This window comes from Labeo rohita, chromosome 1, assembly GCF_022985175.1.
Source record: "Labeo rohita strain BAU-BD-2019 chromosome 1, IGBB_LRoh.1.0, whole genome shotgun sequence".
Classification (NCBI taxonomy): domain Eukaryota; kingdom Metazoa; phylum Chordata; class Actinopteri; order Cypriniformes; family Cyprinidae; genus Labeo; species Labeo rohita.
Genome location: NC_066869.1, coordinates 47,576,923 through 47,598,904, shown reverse-complemented (window position 1 = coordinate 47,598,904; position 21,982 = coordinate 47,576,923). Strand labels below are relative to the sequence as shown.

Genomic DNA, 21,982 nt, shown 5'->3' with positions numbered 1-21,982 from the left:
TCACATAATGTAAATAAATTGTCACAAAATAAGAATATGAGAATAACTCAGTTTTGACAAAATAACCAGAATCCAGGAAAACCAGAATCTACATGCATCTTTTTCCATAAGAAAATCAGTGATCATGACTGTCAAGCCCCAAAAATGAAAGTCTTAAGAGTCAAAAATGAAAGTTTTAAGGTGCATTTTGTAAAAAAGCACATGCAAGTTTGAGTAAATTATGACTAGAAATGACAGCATGCAGGTTTGAGTAAATTATAAAAAAAAATTTAATTTTTGGCATCTTTTTTTTTTTTTTTTTTTTTTTTTTTTTAGTTAAAATCTCCAGCTGTTTTCACAGTGCCACAGAGTGGGATTCATTTTTGTGACTCATTTTCCGTTTCTGTGAAGGCAGATTGTGGACGAACAATGTCTTGCTGCAGGCCTCATTAAAACAGCTCAGCTTGTTGCCTTTAATTGTAGACATTGTCCTTGTACTGTGCCCTACACACTTAAATAATTATAGTGATCACAAGAAAAAGAATAAGACGATGACATAGATTTTTCCCTGGATAATTAGGTTCATTTCCTCCGGCCGTTTCTCTGTTGAGTTTGAGAGTTTTTCTTTAAATAATGGATGTTAAATCAAGCATGCAACCTTCGGTTCTCTTACAGTATGAGGTGGATTTCACTTACTCTGTTTCTAGATACTGTAGACGCCCTCAAGAGAAACATAAACAGTAATGATCTTGTTATCATTTCCCCCCTCACCGTTTGACCGTAAAGGAAGAATATATGAGTGTTTTGTTGCGTGTGATGTGAATGGAGACAGCAGCTCTCTCTGTACAAAGAGCAAATTAGCAGCCGTGAAGCCGAACAATCGCACTGTTGCCATTGGAAACCGGCCACTTTATGAACTCTGAGAATAAAACCACTTTGCCATGTTCACACTCATGGGAAAATCGATAAATGCTGGAATTGTGGAGGAACTTCTTGTTAGCAAAAGTACGGCCAAATCAAATCATGCAAACTGTATAGGAAAGTTTAAGAAGGATTCGTTCCAGACACATTTGCAGATAGAAACTGAAAATTGTTCTGTTGTTATATGTTCTTTTAAGGCAAGATTCTACATGCAAAAACGTTGTTTTCTTATGCACTGGTCAGTTTGTCATTGTCAAGCTAATATAAAATGTCTAAATGTTGCCTGATGTAGTCCTTGAACTGTGTAAGCTAATCTTGACTAGAACCAATAGTAATAGTGATGCTAGACTTCACTAGGCTTTATTCTGTAAACAGGATGAGTAAAGTATGAGTATTTATTATTAATGGTATTTGCTTGAGTCATCATGTCACATAACTAGCTTGAGTCATCAAGCTACATTTTTAGAAAGTGCTCACATGATTTACAGAGAGAAATTGTGGGAAAAAAAACACACATTTTGTTATTTATCCTAGAAACTCTCATAATTTGTATGACCCAAACCTCGTTACATGAATAATCACATCAGTATATTATTCTAAGGCTGTCCAGTTGCCAGATCTTGTATAAAACGCATCTTACTTACACAATTGACACATTATTCAAATTTCAACCCATTTGTGAGCTCAAACCAGCAACCCAGTTGTGCTGTTGATGTCTGTCAATAGACACGGAAATGAAATGAAATGAAAGGAGATGTGCTCTGCACTGTAAAAAAACAAACAAACAAAAAAACACAATTTGTTGAGTGAACTTAAAATAATTTGTTACCTGCCTTAAAATTTTAAGTTCAGTCAACTCAAATAAGTTTAGTCAACTTGAAATGTTAAGCTAGACAAAAAATTTGGTTTGTTAAACTTAAAAGCCGGGCTTGTTACCCAACTGCCTTAAAATTTTAAGTTGAATCAACTCAATTATCTAAGTGGTCACTTAGTACAAATTAACATTTCAAGTTGACTAAACTTATTTGAGTTGACTGAACTTAAAGTTCAGTCAACTAAAAAAAAATTATTCAACTTGAAATGTTAAGTGACAACTTAGATATTTGAGTTGATTCAACTTAATTTTAAGGCAGCTGGGTTACTTTAACAAACACAAATATCTAATTTGTCACTTAGTACATATTAACATTTCAAGTTGACTAAACCTATTTGAGTTGACTGAACTTTAAATTGTAAGGCAGCAGGGTAACAAATTATTTTAAGATGACTTAACAAATTGGTTTTTTTTGTTTGTTTGTTTGTTTTTTACAGTGTGCGGTCAAGGTGCATTGTTATGATAGCACAATATTTTGCCGAAATACGACTATTTGAAAATCTGGAATCTGAGGGTGCAAAAAAATCCAAATATTGAGAAAATCACCTTTAAAGTTGTCCAAAATGAAGTTCTCAGCAATGCATATTACTAATCAATAATTAAGTTTTAATATTTTTACCGGTAGGAAATTTACAAAATATCTTCAAGGAAAATGATCTTTACTTAACATCCTAATGATTTTTTTGGCATAAAAGAAAAATCGATAATTCTGACCCAATGTATCATTGGCTATTGCTACAAATATACCTGTGCTACTTAAGACTGGTTTTGTGGTCCAGGGTCACATAGTTTTTATGCATTTTATTAATAAGTTTTACTAAACTATTTTAGTATTTAAGTTGAACTAAATGAAATTTGTTATGAAATGTAATGTTTATTTTAGTTCAAAATTTTGTTTAACTTTGTAACTATATATATATATATATATATATATATTAACTATAATACCACTAATATTATATTACTGCCATTTAAGTGAACTGTTTTCTGTTATACTGTATTTAGGACTGCATGTTTACCTGTGATAGCAGAGCTCGGTTTTCAGAAAACATCACTCAAAACACTCTAATGTGCTGAACTGGCACTCAAAAACCTTTTCTCTTATTATCAGAGTTGAAAATGGTGGTTCTCCTTAATGAAGTGTAGAAACAGCAATACATCATTTTCCCCCAGAGTTTTTTAATGAACGGAAAGTACAAAGAACAGCATTTGTTTAATTCAATTTAATGCATCATTGGTGAATAAAAGTAGCAATTTCTTTTAAAAACAAAACAACTCCTAATGAGTTTAACACTTTTGGCTCTTCCAAAACAACCTGTGGCTCAATCAGGTGGTGAAATTATCTATTTGTCCAGAACGGTCAGACTGTTCATATTTAATTTTTCAGCTCCAGTATTACACCTTGCTGTCGCTTCCCAGTTAGTAACTCGATACAAAGACGTCAAGGAGAGGTGCTTTATTAATTAACAGCCTGTCTCTAGAGGTAATTACACAGCGTCCTCCTCCCAGTCTTCTAACGTAATAAAGTCTGAAGGTGATCTCTCAAACAACAGCTAAAAATCTCAAGTACTATTACGGATCTTGTAATAACAACTAGACCTTCAGGGACTAGAGATCATCAAGAGTACGAAAAGAGTGCAAACATTTCCATTAGGATGAAATGAGGAAATAATGAAACAAGACTTTACGGAAAGCATATAAACATCTGTGGAGGTCGTTCGCTTGCTGTCGACCAAAGCGTCCGATGATCCAACACTGATTTTAAAAACCGTCGCTATTACAAATCCCATTCGGCCTTGTAATCGCGGCGGATATTCGGGATGGAGGGCTTGTTTAAGTAATGCTCCAGTGCTTTAGAGCTTCCCAGAAATCGTCCTGTTGTCTCTTCAGGAGAATAGTAATGGTCCGTATTTAAGATGTTCCCGCCTCAGTAAATCATCTAACGAGAGGGTACGGCGAGATGACGAGGCAGAATTGCAGGTCTAAGACAAAAGAAGATTGACTTCCCCTCAGAGTTTCCAGGGTTGATGGTAACTCTCCAGGGAATTGTTTACATGCAAATGCTGCACAAGGACTGGAGCTGAATCACTTATTTTGTCTTCATTTTGTTGCATTAGTACTAAAAAGCTTCCTGTTTTTGTCACCGGAAGATGCATCAAATTGCAGTTATGACATCCAAACCTGTGACTTTAATGCAGCATGAAAAAAATCTTGGTCTGCATGTTCAAATGCAGGATCCTTCTACAGATTTGGTCACTGTGATGTAGATGGTTTTGGTAATGAAGCATGAAAAGGACTGAAACCATTTGGGTCTCTGATCAGTGATTAGATTTGTATTTTATTTTGTTTGGTGAAGATTAAGTTGGTTTTGCATGGAGAGAGCACTTACATCTTACCTGGTGCTTTTGGTGATTTGTTGAGTTTTATAACTGGTGTTTATCGTCGTCTCAAGAGCTGCACCCAGACGGTCATTATTATGATTTGTTGTGGCATGAAAAATTATGATGATTAAAACAGACGTGAAGGATACTACATGTCAGCTAAGAAAACTGAGATGTTTGTGTGTGTGTGTGGTTACAGCAGAAATACATCAGAAAGATATTTAAAAAACACAGTGAACACATTTGAGTTTTTTTTTTCTTTCTTCCACAATCAGAGCATGCACATGCACATAATATAAATAAGCTTGATGCATGTTCAAGGAATAATCCTGATTATTTTCATTTACATGGTTATTGATATTTCAATATTTACATATGTGCTTTGAAACACTTTAAATATGTATTTACTTGTTTGTTTGTAAAAATTGTTAGTTTCAAAAAATGCCATGTTCATGATGAAAAACACTGAAAACGCATATCCTAATCACCAACACTAAAAATATTAAAGGTAAAAATTAACTTCCTTAGCTAACTATTTAAGTATTTAAGAAAATTGCATTTATTTGTTTGTTTGTAGAAAATGTTAGTCTCAAAAAAACTTAATGTTCATGCCGAAAAACACTGAAAAAGCATCTCTTAATCATCAACACTAAAAATATTAAAGGTAAAAATGAACTTCTTTCGCTCACTATTTAAGTATTTAAATTTTGCAATAATATTTTAATATAATATTTTATTGTTTATTATTATTATTATTCATTTTTAGCCAAAATTTTTAGCTCACTACTTGAGTATCTAGTATATATATATATATATATACTAGAGTATCTAGTATATATATATATATAGAGTATCTCACTACTTGAGTATCTAGTATATATATATATATATATATATATAATAATTATTTTTAGCCACAATTTTTACTCTAAGATTACTCTCCCATTGTAAGGGCTTATTGATATTTCAATATTGACATATGTACTTTGAAATGCCTTAAATATGTGTATGTGCCCGTTTGCAGAAAATGTTAGTCTCAAAAAATGCAATGTTCACGGTGAAAAACACTGAAAAAGCATCTCTTAATCACCAACACTAAAAATATTAAAGGTAAGAATTAACTTCTTTAGCTCATTATTTTAAGTATTTAAATTTATCTAAATTATTTTAAAACTTTTTTTTGCAATAATATTTTAATATAACAATTTATTATTTTTTAAAATTATTTTTCTTTTTATTAATTTTTAGCCACAATTTTTATTCTAAGATAGCTTAGTCTCACACTATAAGGGCTTATTGATATTTCAGTATTTACATATGTGCTTTGAAATGCCTTAAATATGTGTTCTTGTTTTATGTATTTATTTGTTTGTTTGTAGAAAATGTTAGTTTTAAAAAATGCAGTGTTCAATTCTTTTTTTGCAAGAATATTTTAATATAATATTTTATTGTTGTTGTTGTTGTTGTTGTTATTATTATTAATTATTATTAATTATTTTTAGCCACAACTTTTTACTCTAAGATTAAGTCTCACACTATATGGGCATTCATTCATTAATTAATTAATTAATTCATTCATTCATTCATTCAACTCATTGGTTAGTGTGTGACTAATTAACCAGTCTTCTGTATCTGCTTACAGACTCATGTCAACATAGCTAAAACATTACTGAGCACAAAGCGGCTTGAGTTGAGCGGCCCGTCTGAGTTTGCATCACTCCAGGTTTTACACCTTAAGCACTCTTGTTTGTTTTACTTTCATGTCTGCTTATTTGGGATTTCGCTATTGAATTCTATTGATTTCTCAGAGTTTACAGCCAAACACGGTGCAGGGGGTTATAAATTCCTGCTGCATTAAAAGTTAAAGAGTGAAGTCAGTCTGTGATCCTGTTAGTATTCGCTTGAGCACCACACATCAGCAGAATCACAGATGGAGCGCTTCAGCGGAAATTATTATACCGCGGCAATAATCAGCGTCTGTTTTTGCTTATGAAAATTATAAAGTAAATACAGTGATATATGTATTTAAGTACAGAGTCATGAGCCTTATTTCCTTGACTAATATTAAATGCGCTTGCATGAAAAATAAAATGTGTTCATTTTAATCTGAGACGTGTTTTTGTAGAATCCTGACAGAATGTGTCACTACTAGGATATTTTTGCTTTTTCTAATCTTAGATGTTTTTAAAGGCCTTAGATTTAGTCTTGGGAGATCTTGATTTAATTTTGATGAGTTTATATTGAGATCTCTGGCTTTTGATAGCAGACTTTGGCATCTTGGTAAGTTTAAGCACAGTTTGACATGCGAGATCACTTAAAAAAAAAAGTCTGTATTTGAGATGCAGTATAAATATTATGTTAATATTAGTCTGACAGCACAGATGAATGGGCCCAAATCTGAGGGTTTTTGGATGAAAGTGTGAATAACAGAAAACAAATTACAGTACATTTGACATTTTCAATACTTGCACACTTTAATATGTCAGAATAATATGAAAATTGTATGCAATTTTATTGTCAGTCTTCCTTGACATTCAGTATAATTTATGCTGGATTTACCCTTGGCATGCATCATAAAATATTTTTTTAAAACAAATGAAAGTTTCATTTACAAAAAGGCAAAATTTTCAAATTAATTCAGTTGCATGCAAATATTGCAAATTGAAATGCATGTAAATTCATCTAAATATAAATGCATTCACACAGAATAATATGAGTTCATATTGAGATCTACAACTTTTGATGGCAGACTTTGGTATCTTGGCAAATTTAAGCAAAGTTTGTGACATGCGAGATCAAGTTTTTTACAAAATTTTCAATTTAATTCAAATGCATGTAAATTCATCTAAATATTAATGCATTCATACAGAAAAATAACAAAATATGGTCATACTAAATAATATTATGAAACAGTATTATTTTACTATCAGTGATTTTACTATCAGAGTTAAAGTTTTAGTAATTAAAAAAAAAAAAAAAAAAAAAATATATATATACATACATACAATTTTATGGTTAACATTTAGTTTTAGTTTCAGTTGTAATTTTGGTTGACTGTGTGATGTTGAACATTCTGAGGTCATTTTGGAGCTTTTAGCATTTTGAGGTAACAACATCTCAATTAAAAATATAGTAATCAGAGTCAGTGACATGGTGTAATGTAGTTTATGTCTCCTCATGTAGTCTTTATGAGTTCATATTGAGATCTTTGATTTTTGATAGCAGACTTTGGCATCTTGGCAAATTTAAGCACAGTTTGCGACATGAGAGATCACTGTTGTTGTTGTTGTTGTTGTTTTTGTTTGTTTTTTTAATGCAAGTGTCCATTTGAGATACAGTATAAACATTTTGTTCATCTTAGTCAATTTAAAATGAAAATTTAAACAAAAATTACAACAAAATTTAAAAAAGTTAAAGTTAAAAAACAAAAACAAAAATGTTATTTACAAAAAGGCAACATTTTCAATTTAATTTAACTGCATGTAAATATTGCAAATGGAAATGCATGTAAATTCATCTAAATATAAATACATTCACACAGAATAATAACAAACAATATTATGAAACAGTATTATTTTATTATCAGTAAAGTTTTAGCAATTTGTGTAATATATATATACATATATACAATTTCAGTTTTTTTTTTTATTACATTTTTAGTTAGCATTATTTTTAGTTTGTGCTGTAGTTTTGAGTAACTGTGTGATGTTGAGGTAACTACCTCTCTTTTTTACCTTGTTTGAGGTAACAATCTCACTATTACAAATATAGAAGCTGGTCTCAGTGACTAGGGCTACAGGCATGTGATGTTTTTTTTCAGGGTTGGAGCTAAACTCTGCAGGATATCGGCAATCTAGGACCGACGTTGCCTATCCTTGGTATAATGTATGTCTCCTCGTATGACTCTGGATCAGTCTCGAATCAATCAGGGCTGTGCTGAAGTAGGCTGAGTCTCTCCTCAGGGAGCCGTGAATCTGAAGGGACTGAAGGGTCATGCTCTGTTCAAGGCCTTCACTGTCTCACATGTATGTATGGTTTTATATAGGCTCATAATGTATTTCAGTGCCCCTGCGTTGAGATTTTGGATGAACTCATCTTTAGCTTTTTTGAGGCACAGATGAGGACCGATGCATCTGTCAGATAAACACTGGAAGGACGAGGTGTTCACTTGGGTATGCAGTGTACTTTCTCTGTCTTTTTGATATCATTGCATGTATTGTAGTATTTTTTCCCCCTTTCTGGCAAATAATATACTTAGAGTCATATTTGTTTTGATATGTCTCAAGATAAGACAAACGACCGTGGAGCATGGATAATCCGATATATTTTGAAGAAAGAAGAAAAAAAAATGCAATGTCAGGCAAAATTTGCAACTCTTCCTTTTGTGATATGACATGTTTCCAAGTTCAGAATGATATTTAGTGTGATATAATATCTCTACTGGTTTGGATTGAAAAAAGTGCTTTCACTGAGCCAAAGCTTATGCAAGTTTGCCAAAACAATCTCAAATAGATGCTGGTTTGGCTATCGGATACATGGCGTAGGTGACAGAAAAGAAAAGTCCATTTGAGAGGCGGAAATTAGTACATTTTGTTGAAAGATAATGAAGACAATAATTAATAATTATACATTTTGAACCTACACTTCTGTTCAAAAGTTTTTTTTTTTTTTTTTTTTAAGAAATTAACATTTTTATGCGTTAAATTGGTCAAAAGTGACAGTAAAGATTTCTATTTCATATAAATGCTGTTCTTTTTAAATTTATGTTCATTAAATAATACAAGCATAGAAAAAAAGATGAGAATTGTTCATAAACCGTCCATATTTATAAACGGAGATTTGCAAAGCGAGGATATGACATGATCACCACAACCTTGAAAACCATTCGCCACTTCACAAAGAAGCAATTATAGTTGTTGGTATAGTTAATTTGGCTTTTTTTCTTAAATCAGGGTCAGAAATGATCAGGGATTTGAGACAAAAAAGCCATCAGAATTAATCAAATGCCACCAAACTTCAAGACATGGTGGCAAAAAAAATCCTAGTATGAATTCTTTATATTTTTAACAAAATATCAAACGATATTTTACAAATATCAGCTTGATTGTCAATGAGATGTTGATTTTATACAACAGCTTAGTACATCTCACACCGCCAAGCAATACACAAGCAGTGTTTCGTTGACTGATTAAGTGATATTGATTGAAGTTTATATCTCACTATTTTTTTTACTTTTTTGTGTTTATGTTAACATTGTTATGCATTAAATTGGTCAAAAGTGACAGTAAAAATTGCTATTTCATATAAAGGCTGTTCTTTTGAAATTTCTTTTCAAATAATAATTCTGAAGAATCATGCACTGAAGACTTGAGTAATGATGGTGAAAATTCAGATTTGATCATAAGAATAAATTACATTTATACAGATATTCACATAGAAAACTTTTTTAAATTGTAATAATATTTCACATTTTTTCCCGTTTTAATGGTTAAATTAAATGTTATTAATCAAAGAGCATGTCTAATTAAAATCATGAAACTTATACAATTTCACATCAGTTTAATAAAGGTTTAACAAAAATGACATGATTAGGGGCCTATGAAATGTTTTATTTTTTCTCACCATACATTTTGTTGTTATCAAATTCTGTGTTTAGCATGTTTTTTTACCCTCAGAAATTCTGTGTCGTGTATTTAAAATTTTCTGGTTATCGATTGAAGGCATAAAACATTAATTTAATTTATCTTTTAATTATTGAAAATTAAGCAAACTTTTTTTGGCAGACAAATCGGAATTTATTTAATATATTTCTGGCACAATGTCTTCAAGTTAAACCGGACTTTTATTTTGGCGGGTTGCCGTGTCTACCTTTACATTTCTGTGTGTATACGATATAACGGTAGTTTTCCTAAAGTGGAATGGTCAAATGCTCATGAAGTGACTCTTAGCAGATATTGGTCATGTATTTATTTCCTCATTTAGTGAGACGACAGATGCTAAAATCACCACGAGCGTCACGCGCGCTTCAGTATGTGTGTAGGAAACAAAACCACTCGTCTGCTCCATTCATTAAAACAGAGACATGCAGGATTCACATTTAAATGGTATTTTTGCGGCGCAATATTTACAGATACTAGTCCATATTGCGGTGTGATTTAAGTGTAATGACCTACTTTTGATTAATTCATTCAAACTTTGACAAATTCCATGACATTCCACGTTATTCAGTAAATTCCGCTTTTATGACTGGATTCCGCGATTCCGTCCGCGTTTTCCACATTGCGGAAATCACAGGGCCCTATATTTTTGATGAAATAAATCCAGCTTTGGTGAGCAGAAGAGACGTCTTTTTAATAATATTAATATTTACCGTGTTAAAAAAATGTCTTAGAGCAACATTTTCAATTTTATTATAAGACTATATGGCATTGGACTTCATTTTTGGGTGAAGTGTCTCTCTTTTCTTTTTTAGTAGGGTGAGCTTTGATTGCATGTTGACTTTGAATGAGCATGCACACGGAGTGTGTTGTAAATAAATTGGACCGCCTGTAGTAATTGGTGAATTGCATGCATTATCAGCAGAGCCCTGCGGTTTGTTACCGTGTCTAATAATCCATTTTTGGTGACTTCAGAAGCAGACAGTATTAAAGTGACTCAGTTCGTGTATGCACTAATTTGCAGGTCCCAGTTTTCAGATGTAGTGTCTCTCGCACACGTAACGCAGCACAAGCGTTCATTTAGTTTCAGTGGAATATACGGTGTGGGACCGAAGAAGAGATGAGCTCAATCTAACGGCCCACACGCTGCCGAACGAAGGATCTGCGCCGGGCTTTTAAATAAAGAAGATGCCTTTAATTGGCTGGCATTGATCCGCAGCTCTTTGTGGTCAGGGGAGATGAGATGGATGCTGTGGCTGTGGGAGTGTGGAATCACTGCGCTGGCATTACAGATGCCTGAAGTTTGTTTAAAGTTGTGGGAGGACTTTGAAGAGTAATTGCGACGATGCCGTAACTATAATTAGGTTGCGGGCCGTACGGCCAGAGCTCTTATCGCTTTAAGTGAAAATTAACTGAGCTCTTTAATTAAGAGATGCGCTCGAAATGTGGCATGCAACGGCCTCACAAGATGACAGTGAATGTATTGCAGAAATGTTTGTTTTGCTCATTTACTTGAGTAAAACGTTGCATCAGTTTTGACCTTTAAGCTTGCATTAGATAAGTTCACAGTAGTTTGTTTTTGTTGTTGTTTTAAGCATGCACCTTGCTGAATCTGCTTCAGATTAGGCCTAAAACAAGAAAAACTAGCTCGTGTAGCTGCCCTGTCATAAATAAAGCATATAATGCATACGTCGCTGTGTGTGAAGCTCTAAAAGCCTGTGTCACTCCAGATAAGCAGTGGCTCGCTCTCCTCTGCGAGTTTTATGATCCCTTTCAAAGATGCTGCTGGAAATTAATTGAAGAGGGAGTGTTCGGAGGACTCTGGAGACACACCAGCTTCTTCTGCAAGGAAATTCTTGCAAAGAAGAAAAGCCGGTCGTCTCAAACATCTCTGCTCTGAAAGTCGTTTGCTTCACATATGGACTGGCGTTACATGACTTGACTCGAGTCGCAAATTTAAGGACTTGTGCTTAGCTAAACTTTGACTTGAACCGCATGACTCCACAATGACTTTATAACAACTTTAACTAAGTCTGTGCAGTTGCCTGACAACCTACAAGCATAGAAAAAAGAGGAGAATTGTTCATAAAGCATCTATATTTATAAAAGGAGATTTGCTGCATGCACAATTTGCAAAGGCAGGATATGACACCATCACCACAACCTTGAAATCCATTCGCCACTTCAGAAAGAAGCAATTATAGTTAATTTGGCTAATATGATATGGGAGAATGATGTGCAAAACAGTATGCATGTTTATACTTATTTGTAAATAGCTTAAGGCTGTCTGTAAATTAAAATGAATATTAACAATTAATCTTGCATTTTGTAGTTGTAGGATCGAACTCTAAATTCACTGACATTTGCCTCTTATTCTTTGCTTTAATGTTAAATATGTCCTTCTTTGTAATAATGGAAAACAATATAGCCTTCAGAACTGTTAATGATAATGCTGTATTTTATCAATTAGTCACTTTTTTTCTTGAATCAGGGTCAGAAATGATCAGCGGCTTGGGACAAAAATGCCATCAGAATTAATCAAATGTCAAAATATGGTGGCAAAAGAATCCTAGTATGAATTCTTTATATTTTTAACATAAAATATTAAACAATATTTCACAAATATCAGCTTGATTGTCAATGAGATGTTGATTTTATACAACAGTTTAGTACATCTCGCATCTCCAAGCAATACACAGCAGTGTTTCATTGTTGAACAATTTATTGATTGATTGATTGTTTGATAATGATTGATGAAGTTTATATCTCACTATTCTGACTTTTTTTGTATTTATGTTACCATTTTCTATTTTTTCTTATGTCTTTTGTTATTTTCAGTTTTCAGCCCTTTGCTTCTTAAATGGTTATTATATATCATTACTGCTGATATAATTTTTGGCAAATGTATATCATATTTAACAGCTTCAGCAGAAATGATATTGATATGTATCATTATTATGAAGACTTGAATGATTGATAAATTATCAGTTTTACAAATTACATGTTGTTGTTGTTATATTTATTTTAATTTGTAATTTGTAAAACGTGTTTTAAATCCTAAAATTAATGATTTTTTGACCTTTTTGAGATATTTATTTATTTACCTTTTTCGAAATTTTCATGTCTTTAATATTATTAATACTTAAGTTAAATTATATTTTATACAGTATGTAGTGATTCTCATTTAATTGGCATTGCTTTATTTAATATTTTATTAGCAAAAACAAGCACATAATGCAATCATGTTTTATTTAAATCTGTGTACATTTTAATTTTTCTGGACTCCTTTTTAATGGCATATTTAGTTAATCAAATTCATAAAACAAAAACAATTTAACATTATTTTAACAAATATTACATGTTTAGGGCCCTATGAATTTTCTTATTATTGCCCATCAATGCAAATTCTGTTTTAGCACGTCTAATTATTTGAATGCATAAAAACATGTTTCATTTATTCTTACAATAGTCTCGTGAAATATTTATTTTCTCAAAAATTCTGTGTTTTGTATTTGCATTTTTCTGGATATAAAATGGCTTAAAGCATTAATTTCATTTATCTTTAATGAATGAAAATGATTTTTTTTTTTTTTTTTTGGCAAATAAAGGGAATTTACTATTACAATTAAAACATTGAAGAAATATATGATTATTCCTTAAAAACAAGGTTTTAAATAGTAGTTTTGCGGCTTAATTTTTACAAATAGTCCATGTTGCGATTTGTAATGAAGTGTAATGACTCTTTTGATTAATTAATTAATCCAAACTTTGACAAATTCCATGACATTCCGCTTTAAACTGTAAATTCCGTTTTTATGACTGGATTCCACGATTCCATCCACGTTTTCTGCATTGAGGAAATCATAGGGCCCTATATTAATTAACTATTAACGCCAACTTTGCCTCAGTAAACTCTGCTTATTAAGAGTTAGTAAGATAGTTGTTAAATTTAGATATTGGGTAGGATTAATCATGCAGAAAATCTGGTTTATAAGTACTAATAAAAAGCCAAAATGCTAGTAATATGCATGCTAATAAGCAACTAGTTAATTGTGAGAACTGATCCCTATACTAAAGTGTTTTCCACCATGATGCACAAATGCAAAATATGCATTTCTAATATTTCATACATTTCCAGGGAACACCTGAATGGCTGTATGGCCTATTGGAGTTGCGAATGTTCTTGCGTTACACTATAGGTTGTTTGCATCAGTATATGGCCTTTAGTTCTCAGTCGTGAAGCTCTCCTGAGTAATTTGGCTCATCGTATAGATGGTTTACTGAAAAACTGCAGAACTTTAAAATGATTTGCTTGTGCATCAGACTCTGAAATGCTGTTTGGAAGTGTCTGTTGGCTGCACATCTTCTGTTTTACAAACTGGCCCTCTGAGAATTAACAGCCTGTGACTTATGATGTCTAAAACACACTGCAAAGAAGATTAAAACTCTGACCTTGTGCATTATGTCTTGGGCAGCATCGGCGTCTCATGTTCTGCTTCAGCTCTGTTTGTCCTCATTTGGATTAGGTGGTTATAAAACATGGTCCCGCATTTACCCTTATATTATTGAAGTCCTTGAGGTTATTAATAAAAGAAAAAATCAATAAACACAGACTCCGAGTGCCGACCTAATCTTATTCCTGATATATATTATGTTTATCTGCTGTATAAAAGATATTGACAACTTCAACCTCTCCTGTAGAGAGTTTTCACTGAATCTTCAACACTTTGTAGAGAAAAAGTTTCATGCAACCTCATGACTTCCTATAAAGAAACATTTTAATGAACATCTTTTAATAGTTTTAATAATTAACTTAATTGTTTTTTGTTTTTTCTGAAATGGCAGTTAGTTTAAATGGAGATTTCTGCTGGTTAACTTCAATTTTTCTGACCACATGTGGAAAAGTATGAAAAAAAGTCCGAAATGTGAGCTTTAAATTCATAACTGCGAGATAAAAAGTCAGGATTGCAAGATATAAAGTCAAAATTGTAAGATATAAAGTCAGGATTACAAAATATAAAGTCAAAACTCTGAGATTTGAAGTCAGAATTGTAAGATATAAAGTCAGAACTATGAGATATAAAATTAAAGTTATAAGATAAATCAGAATTGCGTGATACAAAGTCAAAATTATGAAATACGAAATCAAAATTGTTAGATATACGTTGAAATTTAAAATCGTAAGATGTAATGTCAGGAATGAGAGATATAAAGTCAAAACTGTGAGACATAAAGTCAGAATTACAAGATATGAAGTCAAAATTGTGAGATAAAAAAGTCAAAATTGTAAAATATAAAGCCAAAATTGTAAGATATAAAGTCAGATTTACGAGATATTAAGTCAAAATTGTGAAATATAAAGTCAGAATTATAATATATGAAGTCAGAATTACGTAATATTAAGTCAGAATTACAAGATATATAGTCAAAATTGTAAGATGTAAAGTCAGAATTACAAGATTTGAAGTCAAAATTGTGAGATATAAAGGCCAAATTACAAGATATTTTCCAAATGTTGAGATATAAAGTCAAAATTATGAAATATAAAGTCAGAATTACAAGATATAAAGTCAAAATTGTGAGATATAAAGTCAAAATTGTAAAATATAGAGCCAAAATTGTAAAATATAAAGTCAGATTTATGAGATATAAAGTCAAAATTGTGAAATATAAAGTCAGAATTATAAGACATGAAGTCAGAATTACGTAATATTAAGTCAGAATTACAAGATTTATAGTCAAAATTTTGAGATATAAAGTCAAAATTATGAAATATAAAGTCAGGTTTACAAGATATAAAGTCAAAATCGTGAGATATCAAGTCAAAATTGTAAAATATAAAGCCAAAATTGTAAGATATTAAGTCAGAATTACGTAATATTAAGTCAGAATTACGAGATATATAGACAAAATTGAGATATAAAGTCATAATTGTAAGATATAAGCTCAGAATTACAAGATTTGAAGTCAAAATTGTGAGATATAAAGTCAGAATAACAAGATATAAAGTCAAAATTACAAGATATAATGAAAATTGTAAGATATAAAGTCAAAATTATGAGATATAAAGTCAGAATTACAAGATATAAATTGAAAATTGTGAGATGTAAACTAAGAAGACTGCAAGATTTAAACTCAGAATTTTAAAGTTTGAATTGTGAGATAAAAAGTTGCATTTGCTTTTTTCTTTTTTGTTCTTTTCTTTTTAACTTTTTCTTTTTTTTTTTCTTTTTTGTTTTTGTTTTAATCCTGTGGCAGAAATGGGCTTCCATAAAGTCAGAGAAATCAATATAAACTCACACATTTCTCATCAAATTCCTCCAAAGATCAAATGATCCATATTCATTGTAGTTTTATATTCTTACTGCATGCCAACAATTTTCTTTTTGTCTTTATTTTTATTTCTCTTTGTGAATTTTAAAATAAGCAGAAACGCTTTCTCCCGAGTTGTATTTTGCTGAGGCACCTGTTGAGGTGTAAGTCCTGTAACAAACTACACAGTGCATGCACAAACACTTCTAACTGCACTAGCCTTCAGGCATTTTTTGTGCATCTGTTTGACTGTCATTTTGACATTAACTCTGCAGAAAAGTTTCGTAATACCATTTTCTGGTGTTTTGGTGCATGTTTATTGATTTGCATGTAAATCAGGTTTTATAATGAGCTGATTTTATAGTCCTCAGCATTTTTAACACTCTTTAATTAACAACAAAATGCCTTTATGCTAAACTCAATTCATCTGAAAACAAAACCTTTGATTTAACCTTTAACCTCTTGCAGCATAACAATTATACCTAGGAAGCATAGTCATTTTAATAATAATATCAATATGATGGTGCTTTATTGAAGCACTGGTCCTGCATTGATCATGCAAATCTGGCTGAGCACTAAAATTCTTCCTCCCGATCCTCAGAGAAAGACATAAATCATCCAGGCCGTAGGCTCAGTAAGATGAATACAGTAATATAACAGCTCAAAGCACGAGCTGCTTCTAACATTTGTTGAGGCAGACAGTTTTTGCATTAATGACCTGGACTGAGCTCTATTCTGGTCTCAGCGTCAGACGGCTCACCCACAGACCGCGCGCTGACCGTCTGATGCATACGCCATACCAAAATAGCAGGAGATTTCTCACAACCCAGAGCGCTTATCTGATTGGCTTCATGCGATTTTTAGATGAAGACGTTTTGATCAGTCCGCTGGGGAACAAGGTCGTGTCTTTAACCTCCCAGTCTGAGCATTCCCAAAGAAAAACTAGATGGGGTTTGGGGTTTTGGAAAGTCTTCAAAAGGTATTTTGTAGAGACTTTGGATGAGGTTATTGCAGTTAACTAAAACTAAGGCCGTAAAATAAACAAATAAATAAATAAATCTTGAATAAAATGAAAATAAAATACAATAAAATACCGAAAAAGCACACTTTCTAAATCAATTTTACTTCAGTTATTTGCCCAGGCAAACTTAGTTTAACTTGATACTAAAATGACAGAAACTAAAACTGAAATAAAAATTAATACAATCATACAGACACACATACACACACAAAACAAAATTACTAAAACCTTAACTACACTGTAACAAAATGGCCGTGAATTTAATGGTAAAAAACTGTAAAAATGAATAACCGAAAAACTGACACTTCCAGAATTCCCTGTGTTACATTTTTTTTTTTTTTTTATCTTTTTTTATTTTGTTGTTGAAATAACTCTCTTAGTTTTTTGTTAGCGGTTTTGTACATTAGGTTGTATGTTACATCTAATGTTGTTAAATTAATGTTTAATGCATTATTTCTGTTTCATGTGTGTTACCATGATGGTGTTCATTGTTTATGTGAATGTTACCATGCACCTTCTATATACACTGACCAAAATTATAAACGCAACACTTTTGTTTTTGCCCCCATTTTTCATGAGCTGAACTCAAAGATCTAAGACTTTTTCTATGTATACAAAAGGCCTGTTTCTCTTACATCTTTGAGTTCAGCTCATGAAAAATGGGGGCAAAAACAAAAGTGTTGCGTTAATAATTTTGGTCAGTGTATGTTAAAATTTAAAAGCTGTTTGTGATGAGCTTTGGTTCATCATGTGACTTTCTCATCACCACCTGCTTTTGGTGGTTATCTGTGTATTACAAAGGCACAAAACAGATTTCAGTACTTCAGTAGGTTGGTATATTAACATTGTACAGTTAATGAAATTGTGATATTTACCTGTAAATTTAAGTGAAAACTGTAAAATGTAAAACGTTGCTACCGTATTTTTATGGTAAAATTACGGCAACCACAGCTGCCGCTTTTTACCGTAAATTGTACAGAATTTTTTACAGTGTAAAATCAAATTCAGTTTCCAAGATGGAAAATATAAAATTTAAATTTAAATTTAAAATGAAAATGAAAATGTAAAAATAAATGCATAAATAAAAATGCATTTAAAATTAATTACAATTTGAATTAATTAAAAGAAACCTCTGGGTGCATTGAAATTAATTATATTGGCGGCATTTGTTATGAATGCATGAGAAAATGTGAGACAAGCATTTTGAATCCAGTAATAATAAACATACAGTTTTGCAAGACAAAGTTTGTTGTTGGTCTGGCTGATAAATAGTTTAAAGCTTGAAGGTTATACAAGCTTGATAAATGTAAATGGCTTTGTAAATAAGATAATATGGTAGATAGTTTTCATTTTATTTATTTTTTGCACCATTAGGTTCTTATCTTTTGCTACCAGTGCAAATGCAAATATTTTAAAACATTTTAAGAAAAAATGATTGATTTGATTTCTAACCAACACATTCAGTTGTTAAAGCTTTCCTTGCATTAAAAAGACTAAAGTGCTAAAAGCGTGTGGAGTGATGAAATGTGTGGCTGTAGCTGGATGCTGTGAGGCTGTTTGCCTGATTTGTGAGATGAGGATGTGGTTTTATGTAAACATAAAGCTGCTCACTGTTGTGTAGAGCTCGATGTGATCTCATAAACGGGAGAAATGTCGCCTGTGTCTCCCATTATGCAGCTAAATGACAAGAGCAGCCATTGAGAAATGACACAGAGAAATGGAGTTCATTTCCATTCACTCTCTTATTTATTGCTGTCCTTCCGCCGCTTTTACACAAGCCCGAACTTCATTTTCAGGTATTTTTACATATCAACATTTATTCAGATCTGTGAGAGGAAGTCATGACTAACTCGCTCACGTAAAAGGCTTTGTCACACACCAAACATATGCTAAAATCAACACTTTCAGTTAATTTCTGTCATGGAATAAAATGATATATATATAAAAAAAAGATAATTGTGTGACCTTTTATTTCACAATTCTGATGTCTCTGAGAGGGGATTCTGAGAAGAAAAGCCTGAATTGTGACATTAAAAAGTTGCAATTACATTTTTTACTGATTGATTGATTTGTTATTCTGTGATGGAAACAAAAAATGAATGAATTGCGAGATACAAACTTAGATATGAACTTTAAAAAAATCTAATTGCTAGATGAAAACTCAGAATTACAAGTCAAAATTCTGAAATGTGAGATGTAAACTCAGAATTAAACGAAAAAGTCAGAATTATGAGATGTGAACTCAGAATTACAAGTAAAAATTCTGAATTGCGAGATGTGAACTCAGAATTAAAAGAAAAAAGCCTGAATTGTAAATTTAGAATTTAAAAGAAGTCCGGATTGCGAGATATAAAACTCAAAATAAAAAAAGGTCTAAATTGCAAAAGTAAACTCAGAATTACAAATAAAAAAAGTCCAGATTGCGAGCTATAAACTTAGAATTACAAGTAAAATGTCTAAGTTGCAAGATGTAAACTCAGAATAAACAAAAACTGAATTGCAAGATATAAACTCAGAGTTAAAAGAAAAAAGTCAGAATTACGAAATGCAAATTCAAAATTAAAAAAGTCTGAACTGCGAGATATAAACTCAGAATTACAAGAATTGCAAGACGTAAACTCAGAATTAAGAGAAAAAAGCCTGAATTGTAAATTTAGAATTTAAAAGAAGTCTGAATTGTGAGATATAAAACTAAAAAAAAAGGTCTGAATTGCAAATGTAAACTTAGAATTACAAGTAAAAATTCTGAATTGCGAGATGTAAACTCAGCATAAAAAAAGTCCAAATTGTGAGCTATAAACTCAGAATTACAAAACGTCTAAATTTGTCTAAACAAACACTGAATTGCAAGATATAAACTCAGAGTTAAAAGAAAAATAGTCGGAATTACGAAATGCAAATTAAAAATAAAAAAAGTCTGAACTGCGAGATATAAACTCAGAATTACAAGAAGTCTAAATTGCAAGATGTAAACGCAGAATTAAAAAAGTCAGAATTGCAAATGTAAACTCAGAATTACAAGTAAAAAGTCTGATTTACTTGATGTAAACGCAGAATTAAAATAAATGTAAACTCAGAATTAAAGGAAAAAGTCTGAATTGCAAGATGTAAGCTCAGAATTAAGAGAAAAAAAGCCTGAATTGTACATTTTGAATTTAAAAGAAGTCAGAATTTCGAGATGTAAACTCAGAAAAAACAGGTCTGAATTGCGAGATGTAAGCTTGGAATTACAAGTAAAAAGTCAGAATTGTGAGATAAAAATGTCTTTTTTTAACCTTTTTTTATCTGTGGTGGAAACAAAGAAGTCAGAATTGTGAGGTGTAAACAATTGCAAGTATAACTATAATAAGTCACAATTGTGAGCAAAAAAACGTCGAAATTATAAAATATAAACTCAGTTACCTTTTGTTTTTAGTATTATGGCATGTTACAAAAAGTCATGCTAAACATTTCATTGCACATTATGTTTTGAGCAACTGTAATTGGTAGACTTTTTTAAAGGGCAAAATAGATTTATACTGTATTCATATATTAGTTTTTCAATTTTGAATAAATAATTGATTTTATAAATTAATTTATATAATCGCATGTGATGTGACAGCTAAATGTTTTAAAAGTATGAAATAAATGCATGTACTCATTCACCTACATGTATCTAATTATAATGCAATTAGAAACGTGCTGTTTTAAAATAAAATCTAAGCATAATTAAAGTTTTAACTTTGTTAAAAGTAATTTTCTGCTCGTTAATGCTGAAAATCTCATTCTGTTATGTGGAGGCGTCACACCGCAGGACTGAATGAACACAATAATTACAAAATTAATTTACAGTAGGAGATGGAAGCTTCTTTTAGCTTGTCGTTTTGACATTTAAAATGTCTCATTTACTTCCTGTTGGGTGCTGGAAACTTATAGTAGTTCAAAATTTGCAAAGATGAACTGAAATCAACATGTTTACTAAACAAACCAAATAGGATTTCAAGTTGTGTTTGACATTTTCAATGATCCCAGGAGATGTTAAAGAAGTGTTGAATGTTTGGAAATTATTTATTTATTACATTTTATTTTTATTTATTTATTTATTTTTTGCTGTCCAGGCAAGGACAGTAAATGACGGCATATCAGGATCAGGATGATAATGTCCTGTTTCTTTACAACAGCTTTATGTTGCAGATTCACCATCTCCCGCTGAACACAAATACCCCGTTGTGGCTGTTGCAGTCGAGTGAGGAGGTGATTGAGGTTCCAGCAGATATATCAATGTGCTGATGTGGGATCAGCGGCCCGTCACATGTCCTGTGTGTCTCTGAACACTTCTGTCTGGAGCTGCAGTGCTGCGATCAATAGCAGTTAATTTCAGTGCACAGACTCACATGTGCGTGTGATGAGAGATGATGCATCATACTGCCGCTCTGCCGGGAGCTCTGATACGGCGGTAAAATCATGATGGACACAACTACTGTCCATGCATCTGTGAGTTTGCCATGAGGTTCTTGTAGCTGTTGGGCAAACGTAATTCACCCACACTGGCAGAAATTCAGATATGACATATATAATGACAGTAGACTTGAACTGGAAAATTGATCTGTATTCCTAATGATGCATCATTTTATAAATGGCAGATTGGGCCAAGTTGTCTGCTGTGTTCCAAATGTAATAAATATATACAGTTTATTATATTTTAATATCTATTAGTCAATGCAATTGTTTGATATTACTGTGTTATATTTTTGATGTTTCAATTTCATCTATATTTTGAGAATTTAAATCCATATTTTATAATTCACACATATTTTTGTGATATGTTGTAATTTCATCAATATTTGCTATATTAAAA

The 21,982-nt window shown here is 31.7% G+C and overlaps 1 long non-coding RNA gene across 1 annotated transcript in view; it reads left to right on the top strand.

The window, feature by feature from the left end:
- The window catches only part of LOC127172067 (uncharacterized), a 105,322-nt gene extending 83,663 nt beyond the window's left edge, over nt 1–21,659 (top strand). Inside the window, exon 3 of the long non-coding RNA XR_007828583.1 lies at nt 21,306–21,659. This is a non-coding gene — a long non-coding RNA (uncharacterized LOC127172067). The remainder of the gene's footprint in view (nt 1–21,305) is intronic.
- The last annotated feature ends 323 nt before the right edge of the window (nt 21,660–21,982 follow it).